General features: G+C 32.1%; 1 long non-coding RNA gene across 1 annotated transcript; it reads left to right on the plus strand.

The window, feature by feature from the left end:
* The first annotated feature begins 8,811 nt into the window (after positions 1 to 8,811).
* LOC109337060 lies at positions 8,812 to 9,353 on the plus strand. Its single transcript, XR_002106395.1, has 3 exons — positions 8,812 to 8,922; positions 9,013 to 9,108; positions 9,250 to 9,353. It is a non-coding gene; the product is annotated as an uncharacterized LOC109337060 (long non-coding RNA).
* Positions 9,354 to 14,065: the final 4,712 nt, after the last annotated feature.

Here is a 14,065-nt window from a genome sequence, read left to right on the forward strand (position 1 = left end):
ACTCGTGCTCTCTCCTTTTCGAAACCTCTCAACCTCTAAAAACCTTGTTTTTGATCCGTTTCAAGAGATTTTTGTGTCCATTTCTATCATATTTTTTATTCCAAACACTTCTAACCAATCATTTTCGTGATTAATGACTTAAATAAAAAACCCCCAAAATCTTGAAAACCTAAAAACTCAAAATCCAAATTCAAGGCTTCTTCTTCTAGATCAAAGAAACAACGCTCCAATACCTCTCAAAGGAGTCAAGGAACAACATCTTTGGAGTGTAACCCTCTGGATTTGAAAAGGCTTCTTGCTAATGATGAGCAATGCAAGATATTTGAGGAGCACTTCCATGGTCGAACCATTTTTACTCCTAAATTCGGTAATGTTGACAATTTTAAGTTTGAAGATTTTCTTTTCCCTTACCTTTTTCGTCAACAAAACCCTTTTTGACTTTTTTGTGAGACAAATGACATTTATCCAGAACTTGTGCAAGTATTTTACTGTAACTTGAACTTTCGTAAAAATCGTCTTACTTCCTATGTCAAAGGAAAAGACATTGTTTTGGATCTTAAAACTTTCAGTTCATTGTTATGTAACATACCCTCTCAAGGTAACATAACGGGTTTCGGCCTTGTATGTGAATATGATAATTATGATCGAAATGATTTTTATCATTCGTTATGTAGACTTTCAAAAAGGGAAATAGAAATGTGTAAGCAAAAGGGCTTTGGAGAGACTGTCAAAAACTGAGACATCCTATCTGCTGGATATCTCAAGCTAGAGGAACGTTTGCTTCATTATTTTTTGAGTTATACCAAAATTTTCAAATCATTCTCAAATAAGTGACATAGAACTCCAATTGATGTATGCTTTAAAGTTTAACATCAAGATCAATTGGGCTATAATGATAATGAGACAAATGTGGACTGTTAGAGGTACTCAAAGTCCTTTACCATATGCAATATTCATAACCAATATTCTTCAACATTTTGGTGTGTCTACAAATGGTGAAACAAAGATTCCTCTGAATCTTCGAGAAAGCCAAATTGATGTGGAAGTAATCCACAAAATGGGTTTCACCCAATATCCTCGAACCCGCATCTACAAACATAGAACCGACAAGCCGACTGTTGCTGCCGAACCATATGAACCTGAAGCTCCTAACCTTTCTGAACCGGAACCGTCTGAGTTTTATGCTCAATCGTCCTCATCTGCTGCCATGCCCTCGAACCAAATGATTATGGATGAGTTGGTTTCTCTCCGAGGCTAGATCACTAACCGGATGGATGCTCTCGACTCTAAGAATCAACAAATCCAATATGAACTTCATTGCCTCTCCTCTTAATCCATACATAAGTATATGCTACAATATTTTTATATCTTAATTATATAAAGTGTATGTATGCTATATATATTGTGCTAGAATCTCTTTGCTTTTCTACTTTTTGATGAAGTCAAAAGGGGGAGAAAAGTTGGAGTGTATTTTCTGTAACATTATTTCAGGCACATTACTCCGAATGAAAGGGGGAGCATCCAAGATAGGGGGAGCATACTGATGTGAGCGAAGATGGGGTGACCCAACTTTCATTAGGTAAGTACTTGAAATGCCTTAAGATGACCCGAAACCAAAAATCTGACTTTGGTCAAGAAGTTGTCCAAGCCAAGCAGGCACCAGACCGGACCAAGTTTATGACTAAGCTGACTAGGAGCAGGGCCATATGGTCTGGACAGATGCACCAAGATGTTGAGCAGATGCACCAGGATGTTGGACAGGAGCACTAGGGCGCTGAGCGTATGCACCAGAGCACTAGGCATGGGACAAATCTTGACCGAGGCACTAAGCCAAGTTTGACCGAGGCACAAGGACCAAACTTGATCAGGGCGCTGGGCGCAGGACCAGGCTTGACCGAGGCACATGGACCAGACTTGATCAGGGCGCTGGGCGCAGGACCAGGCCTGACCCAAACAGGACGCACCAGGCTGGGCGTGGGCATGGCACACATGCTAGCTGGGCGTAGCCAAGCACTGAGCCAGGCGCTGGGCGCACAATCTGGCCAGCTGGGCATGGCAACTTTGGCCCAACCATAAGTTGGCCAATTTTGGTCCAATGAGTCACGTGGGACCCATGAGCAATTTTGACACACCATTTCCACGTGGGATTTGATTATCTTCAGCAAATTTTAATTATTTTAATTTCAATAAATTGCCTTGTAATTCATGAGTAAAAAGGCCATCAAAGTGTAACCATCATAATTAAATGTTGGGGGAAATGTGGTTGTTTGTGTGTGGACTAGCCGTTGGGAGCCTTGTCTAGCCGTGCAGCTCAAGGACACTTGGGAAAGTCTCTATGTTTGGGAATCCAATGCAAGTCAAGACCATGAGCTAGTCGTATGCTCATTTGACACACTTCTTGACCATGAAGAATCAAGAATCCTATGCTCATACTTATGGTAGCCGTGAAGACCATTTAAAGATAGGAATCCACATTCAATTATGGCCATGAAGATTTTATGAGGGCATTATGGCACGTTTTCAACCATGTGCTCAAGGGAATTACTCTCAAGGTCGTGAAGTTCAATGGTGAAGATTCTTGCAAATGGAATCCCATACTCACATTCATACTAGGCGTAGAAGACTTGAGAAAGAATTAATTCATGAATTAAGCATGGGATCAAAAGAGAAGTCAACCTAGCCGTGAAGCATCAAAGGAATCCAAGGCTCATCAAAACACCATCAATTCACTCAAAACCGTGGAGAGCATGGAGGAACAACAATTGGCATTCTATGTTATTCATTATTTGTCTTTAAATGTAATAATTTAGGCTAATTAAACATGTGTGAAATATAATCTATAGCCATGGCCGTGAAACACACGTATAAGGCCTTGTTAGTGTGTAGGTTCTTAGTCAATAAGTATCCTATGTTGGATTGCCATAAAGCAGTTCTTTAGGAGTCTTAATTAGGCAAGTTATTAGGCTTCATTCCCATTGTAATTTCGTGGAGGCAAAGCAAGCCAAACCACTATATATATGCGTGTGGAACTATGGAATAAAGACAACATTGAGTCAAAACTAAATTGTATTCCTTTGTGAATCAAAGAGGATTATATCCTTGTGAGAGTATTCTCCAAACCTTCTTGGCTGAACCAAGATTAGAAGTTCTTATCAAGAACCACGTTCTTGTGGTGAGCATCACTTTGGCTTATCAAACAACTGAATTGTTTGTGGCGCCTCACCTCAAATATTTTCCATCTTGTTTTATCCTAACACAAGTTATTTCCGCTGCATAAACTCAAAGGCTTAACTCAACCGTGAGCCTAGGCTATACACCAACCAAGATAGTTCGTTTCAAGAGCCTTTTACCCAAGAAGTTCACATCACATACTCAATTTAATCTTCAACATATCTCAAAGTATGTTGCTCTCAAGAAAATTACATTGTCAAGAAGATCTTGGTTTGTCATCATAAAAAAAGGGGAGATTGTGAAGAAGATCTTTGCTCCTGATCTTGGCAAGGTTTTGATGAAGACACCAACATCACCAAAAAGAAGAAAATGAAGAATACTTATGAAGACGATTAAGTCTTTATAGGTACTTCTATCCTAAAACTCTTAAATATACAAAATAGTAATGCTCAAACTATTTTTAAAGAAAAATGACACACTTTAAAAATACTTCAAATATTTTTCAAAAATAGTTACATGTGTAAGAAAAAGAGTTATCCAACTTAAAACTGTTTAGAGTAATCCATTACTACCCTTGAGTAACAGATTACCAGTTTTAAAAAAGTTGAGTAACCGATTACCCAAATGGTGTAATCGATTACTCTAATTCGTTTTTAAAAGAACAGTGGACAGAGAGTTTGGGTAATCGATTACCCACTATCAGTAATCGATTACTAGAGTTGTTGCATGAGATTTCAGATTTCAAAATGAAATGTTTTCACTCCAAAACGAAATTTCTTCACTTCAAACAACTCCTACACTTTCAGAAAGGCACCATGGGTGTTTGGAATGTCTATATAAAAGCTCTAACTCTCACAACACAAAGAAACAACAATACACAACTCTTATAAAATTTCCAAAAGCTATTAAACTTATTCTGAAGTTATTTCTCTATACTTTTTGCAACTAGCACTCAAACTTTCAAAAGTTAATTTTCTAAAGTTTCTTAGAAGTGTGTTCAAAGTTTTCTAAAAGAGCATTATTATTTAGTATACTTAAATAGTTGATTGTATTGCAAGTTATACTACTGTCATACTTGTAAAGACAATCTGCCATTGTTGTACATTCTTCAATATTGTTGTTGAATACTTTCTTTCACAGGGTGTGAAAAGAAAGAGGATTAGAATCACTTGGAAATGTGTTTTCCAAGAGTGAATAAGAATTAGGGAGTGTGTAAGGTACATAGAAATCTCGGGGTGAGATATTGTAATTACAACTCATAATTCCTAGTGAAGAAATCTCTTGTGATACAAGAGTACTGGACGTAGCATTCGGTGGACAAGAAGGTGAACCAGTATGAAATTCTTGTGTACTTTCTTCTCTCTTATCTCTTTCATTTTATCTTGATTATTTTTCTGCATATATTTTCCGCTGCACGTTAACTCTTGATTTTGTAGAAAAATTGACCATAATTTTAAGTCAACTAATTCACCTCTCTCTTAGTTGTAACCTCGTTCTGACAAGATATATCTCTTATAATTATATTCAATATTTATTATCTAATCTTATTCTAATAAAATTTTCATTTTCTCCATAATAATGAAGGGTAATTTTAAAATGTTAACATGTTTTTTGATAAATTTGAGTCATAATTACTTTTATAAGAAAAATTAATATGTATGGATTAAGTAAATGATAGGTATCAAGCCATCCCAAATGGACAAATTTTAAATCGGTTGAGTGTAGAACATACATGTAAGAAAGAAGAAAATTGAATAGTACTTATAGGAGGAGCATCATGCGAAATCTTTTGCCATTAAACATTAAGGTTGAGTTTGGTTGGATAGAGTTAGAGAAGAGAAAAAGAAGGGAGAGAGAAGTAGAAGAGAAATGGAGAGTTTCTCCGCTTTGGTTGAGAGGGGAGAAAGAAGGGAGAGAAGAAAAACGTGGGTTGCCCCACAAAATTTCTTTCTCTCCACTTATGAGGAGAAAGTGAGAAGAGAAAGAGAGAACCTTGACAATGATTGTTGTCCCAAATCGTGTCCCAAGCTATGTCACAAACCATATCAATTGAAAATATTAATTAAAATTATAATAAAATTTATAATTTAAAATTACAACATTTATTTTTAATTAATAATAAAACAAATTTTCATGTCTCTTTTCTTTATTCTAGAGACATTTTTGTAATTTGAACCACAACATCACCACTTTCTTTTCATTTTCTATCCAACCAAACAAAAAGAGAAAAAGAAGAAAATATTTCTTTTTATTCATTTTCTCTCATTCTTCTCTTGTACCAAACATCACAAAAGTCTACTCTATTTCTCATATTGCTCTTTCTCACCTCTTTCTTTCTCGCCTATTTCTCTCTTCTCATTTTCTCTTGTCAACCAAACAATACCTAACAGTCATGACAAGAAAGTGAGACAAAGATCTTTTATCCTAAAACATATCATAAAGTCTATCCCGAACCAATCATAATGTAACAAGAATAGAAAAATATGAATGCCTAATTTTTGTAACTAACATGATATATTTTGATTGATACAAGACATACATAGAGACATGTTTTGGGATAACATATCATTTTCTGGAAAAAGCGAGAGGAAAGATTAATTTTATGCAAAAATGTCAATAATTTCCTCTAAAATTGATAACATAATTTTAACTCTTTTTTTATTTAATTCATAATAATTATTGTTATAATTATTGGTTAATAATTAAAAATTAAAATAATATATATCATAATACTTAAATATATTTATTTTTAATACTCAGTATAAATTCTTATCTTATTTTTGTTTGAATGATAGTTTTGGCATTCTAAAAATATTATCAATTTTCTATTTTCTATATTAATTTTCATTCCTATTCGAGTCAATATAAATATTATTTATCAATTATTGCTTCAGCTATTTCATTTCAATCATATTTTTCTGTTATTGTTGATAATGGTATGTATAAACTAGCCCAACCTGCCAAATTTGAGGTGACCGTCAATGCCACTAAAAAAGAGTTAAAATAAGAACATGGAAGCAAAGCTCAAAGTCACCATGAATGCATTGATAACGAACTAGAAAAAAATATGAGCACTATTAAATTATATGTTTCTTTTAGTTAGTACATGGATAAACAATTTAACCTATGCATGAAGATCTTTCGATAGTATTATAATCGTAATTTGGATTGCAAAATATAATTAAAATATTTTTGGAAATTGTTGCTCCTTTTCAAATTTACTAATGATAGTTTTCGATACCTATTTTTTTATTTACTTAGTCTTATAATGTTTGTTTACATAAAAATCAAAGAGCAAGATAGTGTAGTGGGATGGTTTAAGAATACAAGTACATGCTAGGCCAGAGAAAAGACGATTTTTGGACCGCCATGCTATGAGACGTGCGTTTTTATCGTCACATATCCATGAAATATTATTTATCAATGCCTGACATGTTATAGAATAATGTAATATCTATAAAATATTAAAAAAATTATAGCCAATTACTATCCATTCATTTGAGTAATAATAATTAAATATAAATGTTAGATGAGTGTAAAATGTATACACTAATATTATAAAGATTTATACACATACATTTTATCATCCACCATTCATTTGTATTACATTTTTTCTGAAAAAGTCTACAATATTTAAAAATCAATGATAATAAAATGACAGTGTATTATAAAAGTTCATTAATGCACCTTACATTAAATGATACTGTGCAGAATTTCTTGAATCCACTAGTTAGATTGGTTTGTTTTTCTATTCAAGAGCTCATTCTTGGAATTAATAATTTTTATAAAATTATAAATGTCCATAAATTAGTACCACGATCTATTTTTTTTTAAATCATACATTTTGTGAGATCGGACCGTACCAGGCGGTTCAACCACAGACCGAACTTGATAATGACTCTAGTTTGTAGTTTTAACCAAATGAGAATTGAACTGCTTTGAATGGAAATTTTTTTGGTCTGATCATGTTAAACCCAGTTAAACCAGAATAAACTGAGAAGTAAGCCAGACGGTTTACTTAAAACTAAAAAAGATGGAACACTATTCTAATCTTTTTTGTTTTAGTCCAGTCCAATAAAATATTGAGATATGTTATTTCAATATAATTATACATAATTATTAATTGTATAAATTTTGCATTTATATATAAGTACATATTTATTGATAAAAATTGTTAATTATATATGAAATCATCTAATACGGCTGAAAGATTTAACCGTTTAAACTAGTTAAACCTTATACAGGACCTTTCCGATTTAATGTCCGGCTCGGGTTTCACAACATTAACTTTAGGGTTGTATGTTCTTTTGTCAATTTAGATATTCTATACTACTGAAGAGTCTAATGCGAGATATAGATAATGATATATGATACAAATTAATTTTTAACATTATACTTTTAAATTATTTTCAATAAAAAAAATTAAAAATAAAAAAAAAATTTAATTTTCTCCTACTGAAAATTTCAATACTTAAGATTAGTTGTGCTCACACTTTTTATATAATTATGATTTCTACATATTTATATATTATGAATGAGGTCTATGGGGTCACATTAGAAATAAATACCAATATTGGTTATTGTAAAAAAATGTTTTATAAGTGATACTTTGTTTATTAAAAATTGAATAATAAGGGACATATATTAATTTTTTTGTAGGTATAAAAATTTGTTTGAAGATTTAGTAGAAGAATATATTATTACTTTATTAGAAATTCACCAACGGACATTAGTTCAAGTGGTACATGTTTGATTCCCCTTAATCAAGGTCTCAGGTTCGAATCTTGTGGATGTAAAAAATGTCCGCTGGGAGAGTTAGCCCCACATACCTGTGAATGTTCCCGGCTCGAACATGATTGTCTCCAGTGCGAGGATACATGTGGAAACCAAAAAAACTTTATTAGAAATTCACGTAGTGTGAAAACAGAAATGAACTAGGAACAAACAAAAAAAACTAAGGAGTAAGAGTAGGTTGTGTAATTCAAGAAAAAAGTATGAAAATATTGGGGAAATAAGACAGTACAAGGACATTATGAGATTTAAAAAAAATATGGGTCCAAGATAAAAAAAACCTATAATCCAAAAAACATCACTCATTTTAAATTGGTTCATAAAGATCTGTGAAATTATTCTTAAATTATCTAACTTTTGTCTTAAAATCAACTAATTTGATTCCAAATTTTGAAAATTTGAATTGGGTACTCAATCTTTAATTTTGTAGATAGATTCTCGTATTAAAATTGAATTGTGTGTTAAGTTTGCTTCGGTTTTATACACTTATATAGCGCTCTAGGTCCCACTTCAGGTCGTGTCTTAACTGAATAAGTCAGAGGTGGCATGTCTTTAAATGACACTCTCTTAAAATGTATGCAATTGTATAATTTTATTTACTGTTAGGTTATTATTAATAAATAATGGATTATGTAGTAATTGTATATAAATTTTTATTGATACTAATAAAAAATTTTCTTTCGTTGAAATTTCTCAATACACACGCTTTCACATTCATTTCTTTCACTCCTTCCTCCACCTATTAGTACAATTATTCTATCCTTTCACTCTTCACAAATCTTCTCAACTATCAATTCCCACTTCTCAATTTTCACCGATATTCATTAAAAAACTTGTAGAAAATGAATGCATTGATGCATGTTTATTTCTCAATCTTGAGTTTGGTGCTTTTTATCATATCTGATATTGGCCAAGCTCACAAATTTGCTCCTTCCCCTGCACCTGTTCCCTCCAGTGATGGTGAGTATTGAGCCAAATAATATTTTCATTTTCACATTTTTTGTGTTTTAATTTTTGTGTTAAAGTGTTAAAGTATTTTTCTAAATGTAGTGTCTGCTGTTGATCAAGGAATTGCTTACCTCCTCATGGTGATGGCGCTCGCAATCACATACATGTTCCATTGATTTTTATTATACTTAGTTATTAGTATTATTAGAGAAAAAATGTATGATTGAATACACCATTCATTTTTTAATTATTATTAACTCTTCAAAATAAGAAAATAATACAAATAAATGTTTGATAATATATTGACTGTATATCAATCTTTATACTAATAATGTATAGATATTATATTTTATTTATTTTAGTTGTTTTCATAATATTCAGTGGAGAAATTTAAGGATTTTTTTCCAATGTAATTATAACTAATGAAATTATTCTTCAATATGGTACTGCAATACAAATACTTTTTTTGAACAAGATTACAAGAATCATCACTATTACTGCATACACAAATGTATATTTCTCCTTTTGTTTTTAATGGTAAAACATAATTTTATTGAAGTAAAAAAGATAAATATGCTATTAAAAATTGTATTTTCCTTTATTTTTTGAAGTATTTATCTCTTTATTAATCCTAACTCGACTTCATTTTATTCTTCCTTTCTTTTAAGAGTTATTCTCTTCCCTACCATGGTTTTCTCAACCAGTGGTTTTTGAAGAGAACTTGTTAAAGGGTTGCTATATTAAATTTTAAGAATATGTTTTCTATTACTAAAAGTAAAGTATTTAATACCCTGAAAATATAAATAAATGAAGATACGACTTTTATAGCTAACCTCTTTTATTTAAGATTCTTTAACAATGATATCCACAAGATTTGAACACCCAAAGTCTCAAAAAAGAAAGGCCTTCATTTTATTAAGTATTGTACATGCGTTGAAGGTTTTTCCCCATTAATCACATCATTAAAATGACAACTATAGTTTGCATTTATAAGTCGATTTCTAAAGGAGAATGAATGAAAAATTGAAGGTTTAGAGTCATCTTATAAATATATTTTATTACCCTTAAATCTTTCAATTTCCTTAAAAAAACCTCATAAACAAACGTTAAAGGAAAAATTGAAAACATCATGTAAAATATGAAAAGTAGTTACATTTTCTTTGTAATGTCTTCAGTCTTTTTAACTATCCCACAATTATGTATTTCATGTACCTACGTGAAGGAGTTACATAAAATATGAAAAACGATCTCCATTATTCTTCGAGTTAGGATCACCACTACTAGAAAAATGTGGAATAGTCACACTTAATTACACAAATATGTAGCAAACGTGGCTAAGTTATAAAAAAATCATTTAATTAGACACATAGCTCTTGTTTTAACTCAGATCTATGAGACTCATTCTTCTCCCTCTCTTTCCCTTTCTCATTCTTCTCCCCACTTTCCTCATTTCTCCTTCGCGCTCACTCTCTTTCATTTTTCATTTTAAATCTCAGATCTCATTTTTTCTTCTCACGAGCAAATCATCATTGAGCGTTGTCGCCGCAGTTCAATATCGACACTAACACAGTTCATCACCGTCGCCGTCGTTAGCTCTGCCCTCATTGTCTAGATCATCCGCCTAATTTCTGTTCAATACCAACACTAGTGCTTTGGGAACACTCTGCAACTTTTGAAATTTCAATGGCACCACAATATCTAAACTTAATTTTTCTATTCTGCCATATATCATTGCATTAACCAGGTTAGCATCTCGAATTGTTAGGATCATTTTGTATTTCCTAGAATCCATCAACTTCACCATCATATTTCAGTTCTCTCTACTATGATTAGGAATTTTAGGTTAAGTTTGTTAGTAGTTTGAAGCTCAAAGTTATCATTGGTTAAGTATGTTAGTAGACCATGCTTTGTTTACACAGACTTGTTTTAACTTGTAGGTGTAGCAAACCGGTTTCTTGTTATCATATACTTTATTTCCGGTGTTCCAGCATCCTATGTAATGTGATATCGCCCTCTTTATCGTCCTCGAGGCAGTTTTAAGTCTGATTGAATACAATAATTTCTATTTTGACATCTATGTTTAACCTGCTTAGCCTTTGACCAAATTGAATTAAAAAAACATTGACATGAAAATTCTTTTATAGGAAGAGATGTTGATATTGTGAAGAATATTATACAGGTACATGGAAATCCAATTTTGCAGCTTTTTTTCAATTTTATCCTATTTCTAACCTTTGCATGTCTGATTATGTATCTCTCAATCCCAATGCTAATAATTATCACTTGGTCCCCCTTGAACTATTGTTTTTATTGTTCATGTAGTTTTGGAGCATTCAGTCACATCACCTATTGGAGTTGAGATTAAGGTCCTAGATCAATGATAGAGAAGAGAGGGTTCCCAAAGCATGACCTATTGGACAGGCTATAAGAGCATGAGAAGGTAGACGCGAGCATTATTGATTGGAAATATTTGAAGTTTTTAATTGTGCTCATGCGTTTTTATAACTTGTTACAGTAATATTTGTTTGCCTGTTCTGTTTAACCTCATATCCAAGATGCAAATCTGGGAGATTGCTATTTGTATATTGGACATATTCATGTTGGGGTGAAGCCTTGTCATTTTGTTTATTGAGAGTGGTGTCATCTCTCGGCTCTATATTGAACTAGTAGTATTCAAATATATGGTAATTTAAGTAAATATTACCACCCCTTAGTCCTTATTATCATTAGTTCATAGTTTCTCACTTACACATGCTAGATATTTAGAATCTTCATCTTGTTTCCCTTTCCTACCCATAGTGAACTACTAATAACATATATATCTACTTGTGAAGAACCTTTGTTTCTTTTGGTTTTACCTTCACATATTTGTTATTGACATTGTGGTGTGTATTTGTGATGTATGCATAAGAGTTGCTAAATTATTTCCATGTTCATGGCACTTTATTGTCTTGTTTCTCAGCAAGAACTGATAGCTAACTTAGTGAGGATACAAAATGATGGAATTGCTGAAGTTGATATAGAAATTAGAAAGAAGTACTATGAGAGCATGAGAAGGTAGACGCGAGCATTATTGATTGGAAAGATTTGAAGTTTTTAATTGTGCTCATGCGTTTTTATAACTTGATACAATAATATTTGTTTGCCTGTTCTGTTTAACCTCATATCCAAGATGCAAATCTGGGAGATTGCTATTTGTATATTGGACATATTCATGTTGGGGTGAAGCCTTGTCATTTTGTTTATTGAGAGTGGTGTCATCTCTCGGCTCTATATTGAACTAGTAGTATTCAAATATATGGTAATTTAAGTAAATATTACCACCCCTTAGTCCTTATTATCATTAGTTCATAGTTTCTCACTTACACATGCTAGATATTTAGAATCTTCATCTTGTTTCCCTTTCCTACCCATAGTGAACTACTAATAACATATATATCTACTTGTGAAGAACCTTTGTTTCTTTTGGTTTTACCTTCACATATTTGTTATTGACATTGTGGTGTGTATTTGTGATGTATGCATAAGAGTTGCTAAATTATTTCCATGTTCATGGCATTTTATTGTCTTGTTTCTCAGCAAGACCTGATAGCTAACTTAGTGAGGATACAAAATGATGGAATTTCTGAAGTTGATATAGAAATTAGAAAGAAGTACAAATGTTTCAATCCAATGTGAAGTATCAGTGCAGTACTAGTGGTGGAGCTGCAAAACGTGGTGCTTTAGGACCTTTTGGTCTTTTGGTTTTTGCAGATGAGGGATATTCTGAATATACTCATGTTCTTTTTATGTCATTAAAGGAACTAATGGTCATCTTAAGATTTCAATATGCTCTAATCAATCATGGTATTGAACTATATGCTCTTGGAGCAATGTTGCTTTAATTTCTTTTTGGTGCTTTTAAAACGATTCTGTTTATGTTTAGTTTTGACTAAGGGCTACCCTTACATTAGCTGAAAGTCACAAGTATTTCACTAAGATTATCATATTCCATTTACAATCTTATTTCGAGTGGATTTGTTAGAAATGTAATTTTAGTCGTCAAATGACCTTTTAGATTTCTGGTTTTGCTTTACTGCTATATAAACTTGATTTATTATTAATATATGAAGATCTGTTTTTTGCTCTATAATGTGAAAGTCTATTGCTAGATCTTTGTATGGATATGTTGGCTATTGTACTTTTCTAATGTTACACAGTTAGAATTTTTTAGCCGATTTTTGAAAGAATGAGTTAGCATGTTTTTGAACTCTAGTATAAATTTTATGTTTGTGCAACATTTAACATTGCTCATTATATTTTTATATGTTTCTTGCTAGAATGTTGTTATTCTTATTTCCATAGGTTCTTAACACACATTAAAAAAGGCAAGAGCTAGCTCCTATTCTTATCTTTCTTATGGTTGTAACTTATTGTTTTAGGTGTATGCAAGGATTGAAAACCATTATTTTGTGCAAAGGATTCTTATGCTCAGATTCATTCCTGATGCATGGAGGGGTTGATAAAATTAGGCATATAATGCAGGTAAATAAGTTTTTTCCTCAAACTTCTTTTTTCATCATTCCTCCTTCATCCTAGGCACAACTTCTTCATCCGTGAAACTAATCAATGGTTCTTTATTTAGAGGTATGATTTTTCCTGACAACTTATTTATCATCCTTCTAATTATAACATACTTGGCTCCATAACTTGCAACGTGACTCAGTATGTACCATGCAAGCATTTGTGCAATATGTTATTCTGCTACTCATATGAATATTGATACCACAAAAGATCAGGATCAAGCTCAAAAAGATTTGAATATGCTAAAAGATTAAACTCTTATCTTAATTATGTAAAAGGGAGCCACATTTTTTCCATTTTCATCTATAAACATATAACACATGACTTGGAGTGTAAAATGAGGAAATAAGAGTGTCTAGCCTTGATTGATTAATGTAGATTTAAATCTCTACTCACTTTAGTTAATAAAGGTGGATATAGCTTTACGTACTTTACAATTAAGCTCACTTTAAAGGAACTTTTTCCCATAGAGATTATACATAAGTTCTTGTATAATAACCATAAAATAATTTGGCAAGAGAAAAAGGGTGTGGAGAAGACAATTTATGACATACAATGGTGATCATTTAACTCCTTTGCCAGTAACAAAACA

This window comes from Lupinus angustifolius, unplaced genomic scaffold, assembly GCF_001865875.1.
Source record: "Lupinus angustifolius cultivar Tanjil unplaced genomic scaffold, LupAngTanjil_v1.0 Scaffold_1_862, whole genome shotgun sequence".
NCBI classification, from domain to species: domain Eukaryota; kingdom Viridiplantae; phylum Streptophyta; class Magnoliopsida; order Fabales; family Fabaceae; genus Lupinus; species Lupinus angustifolius.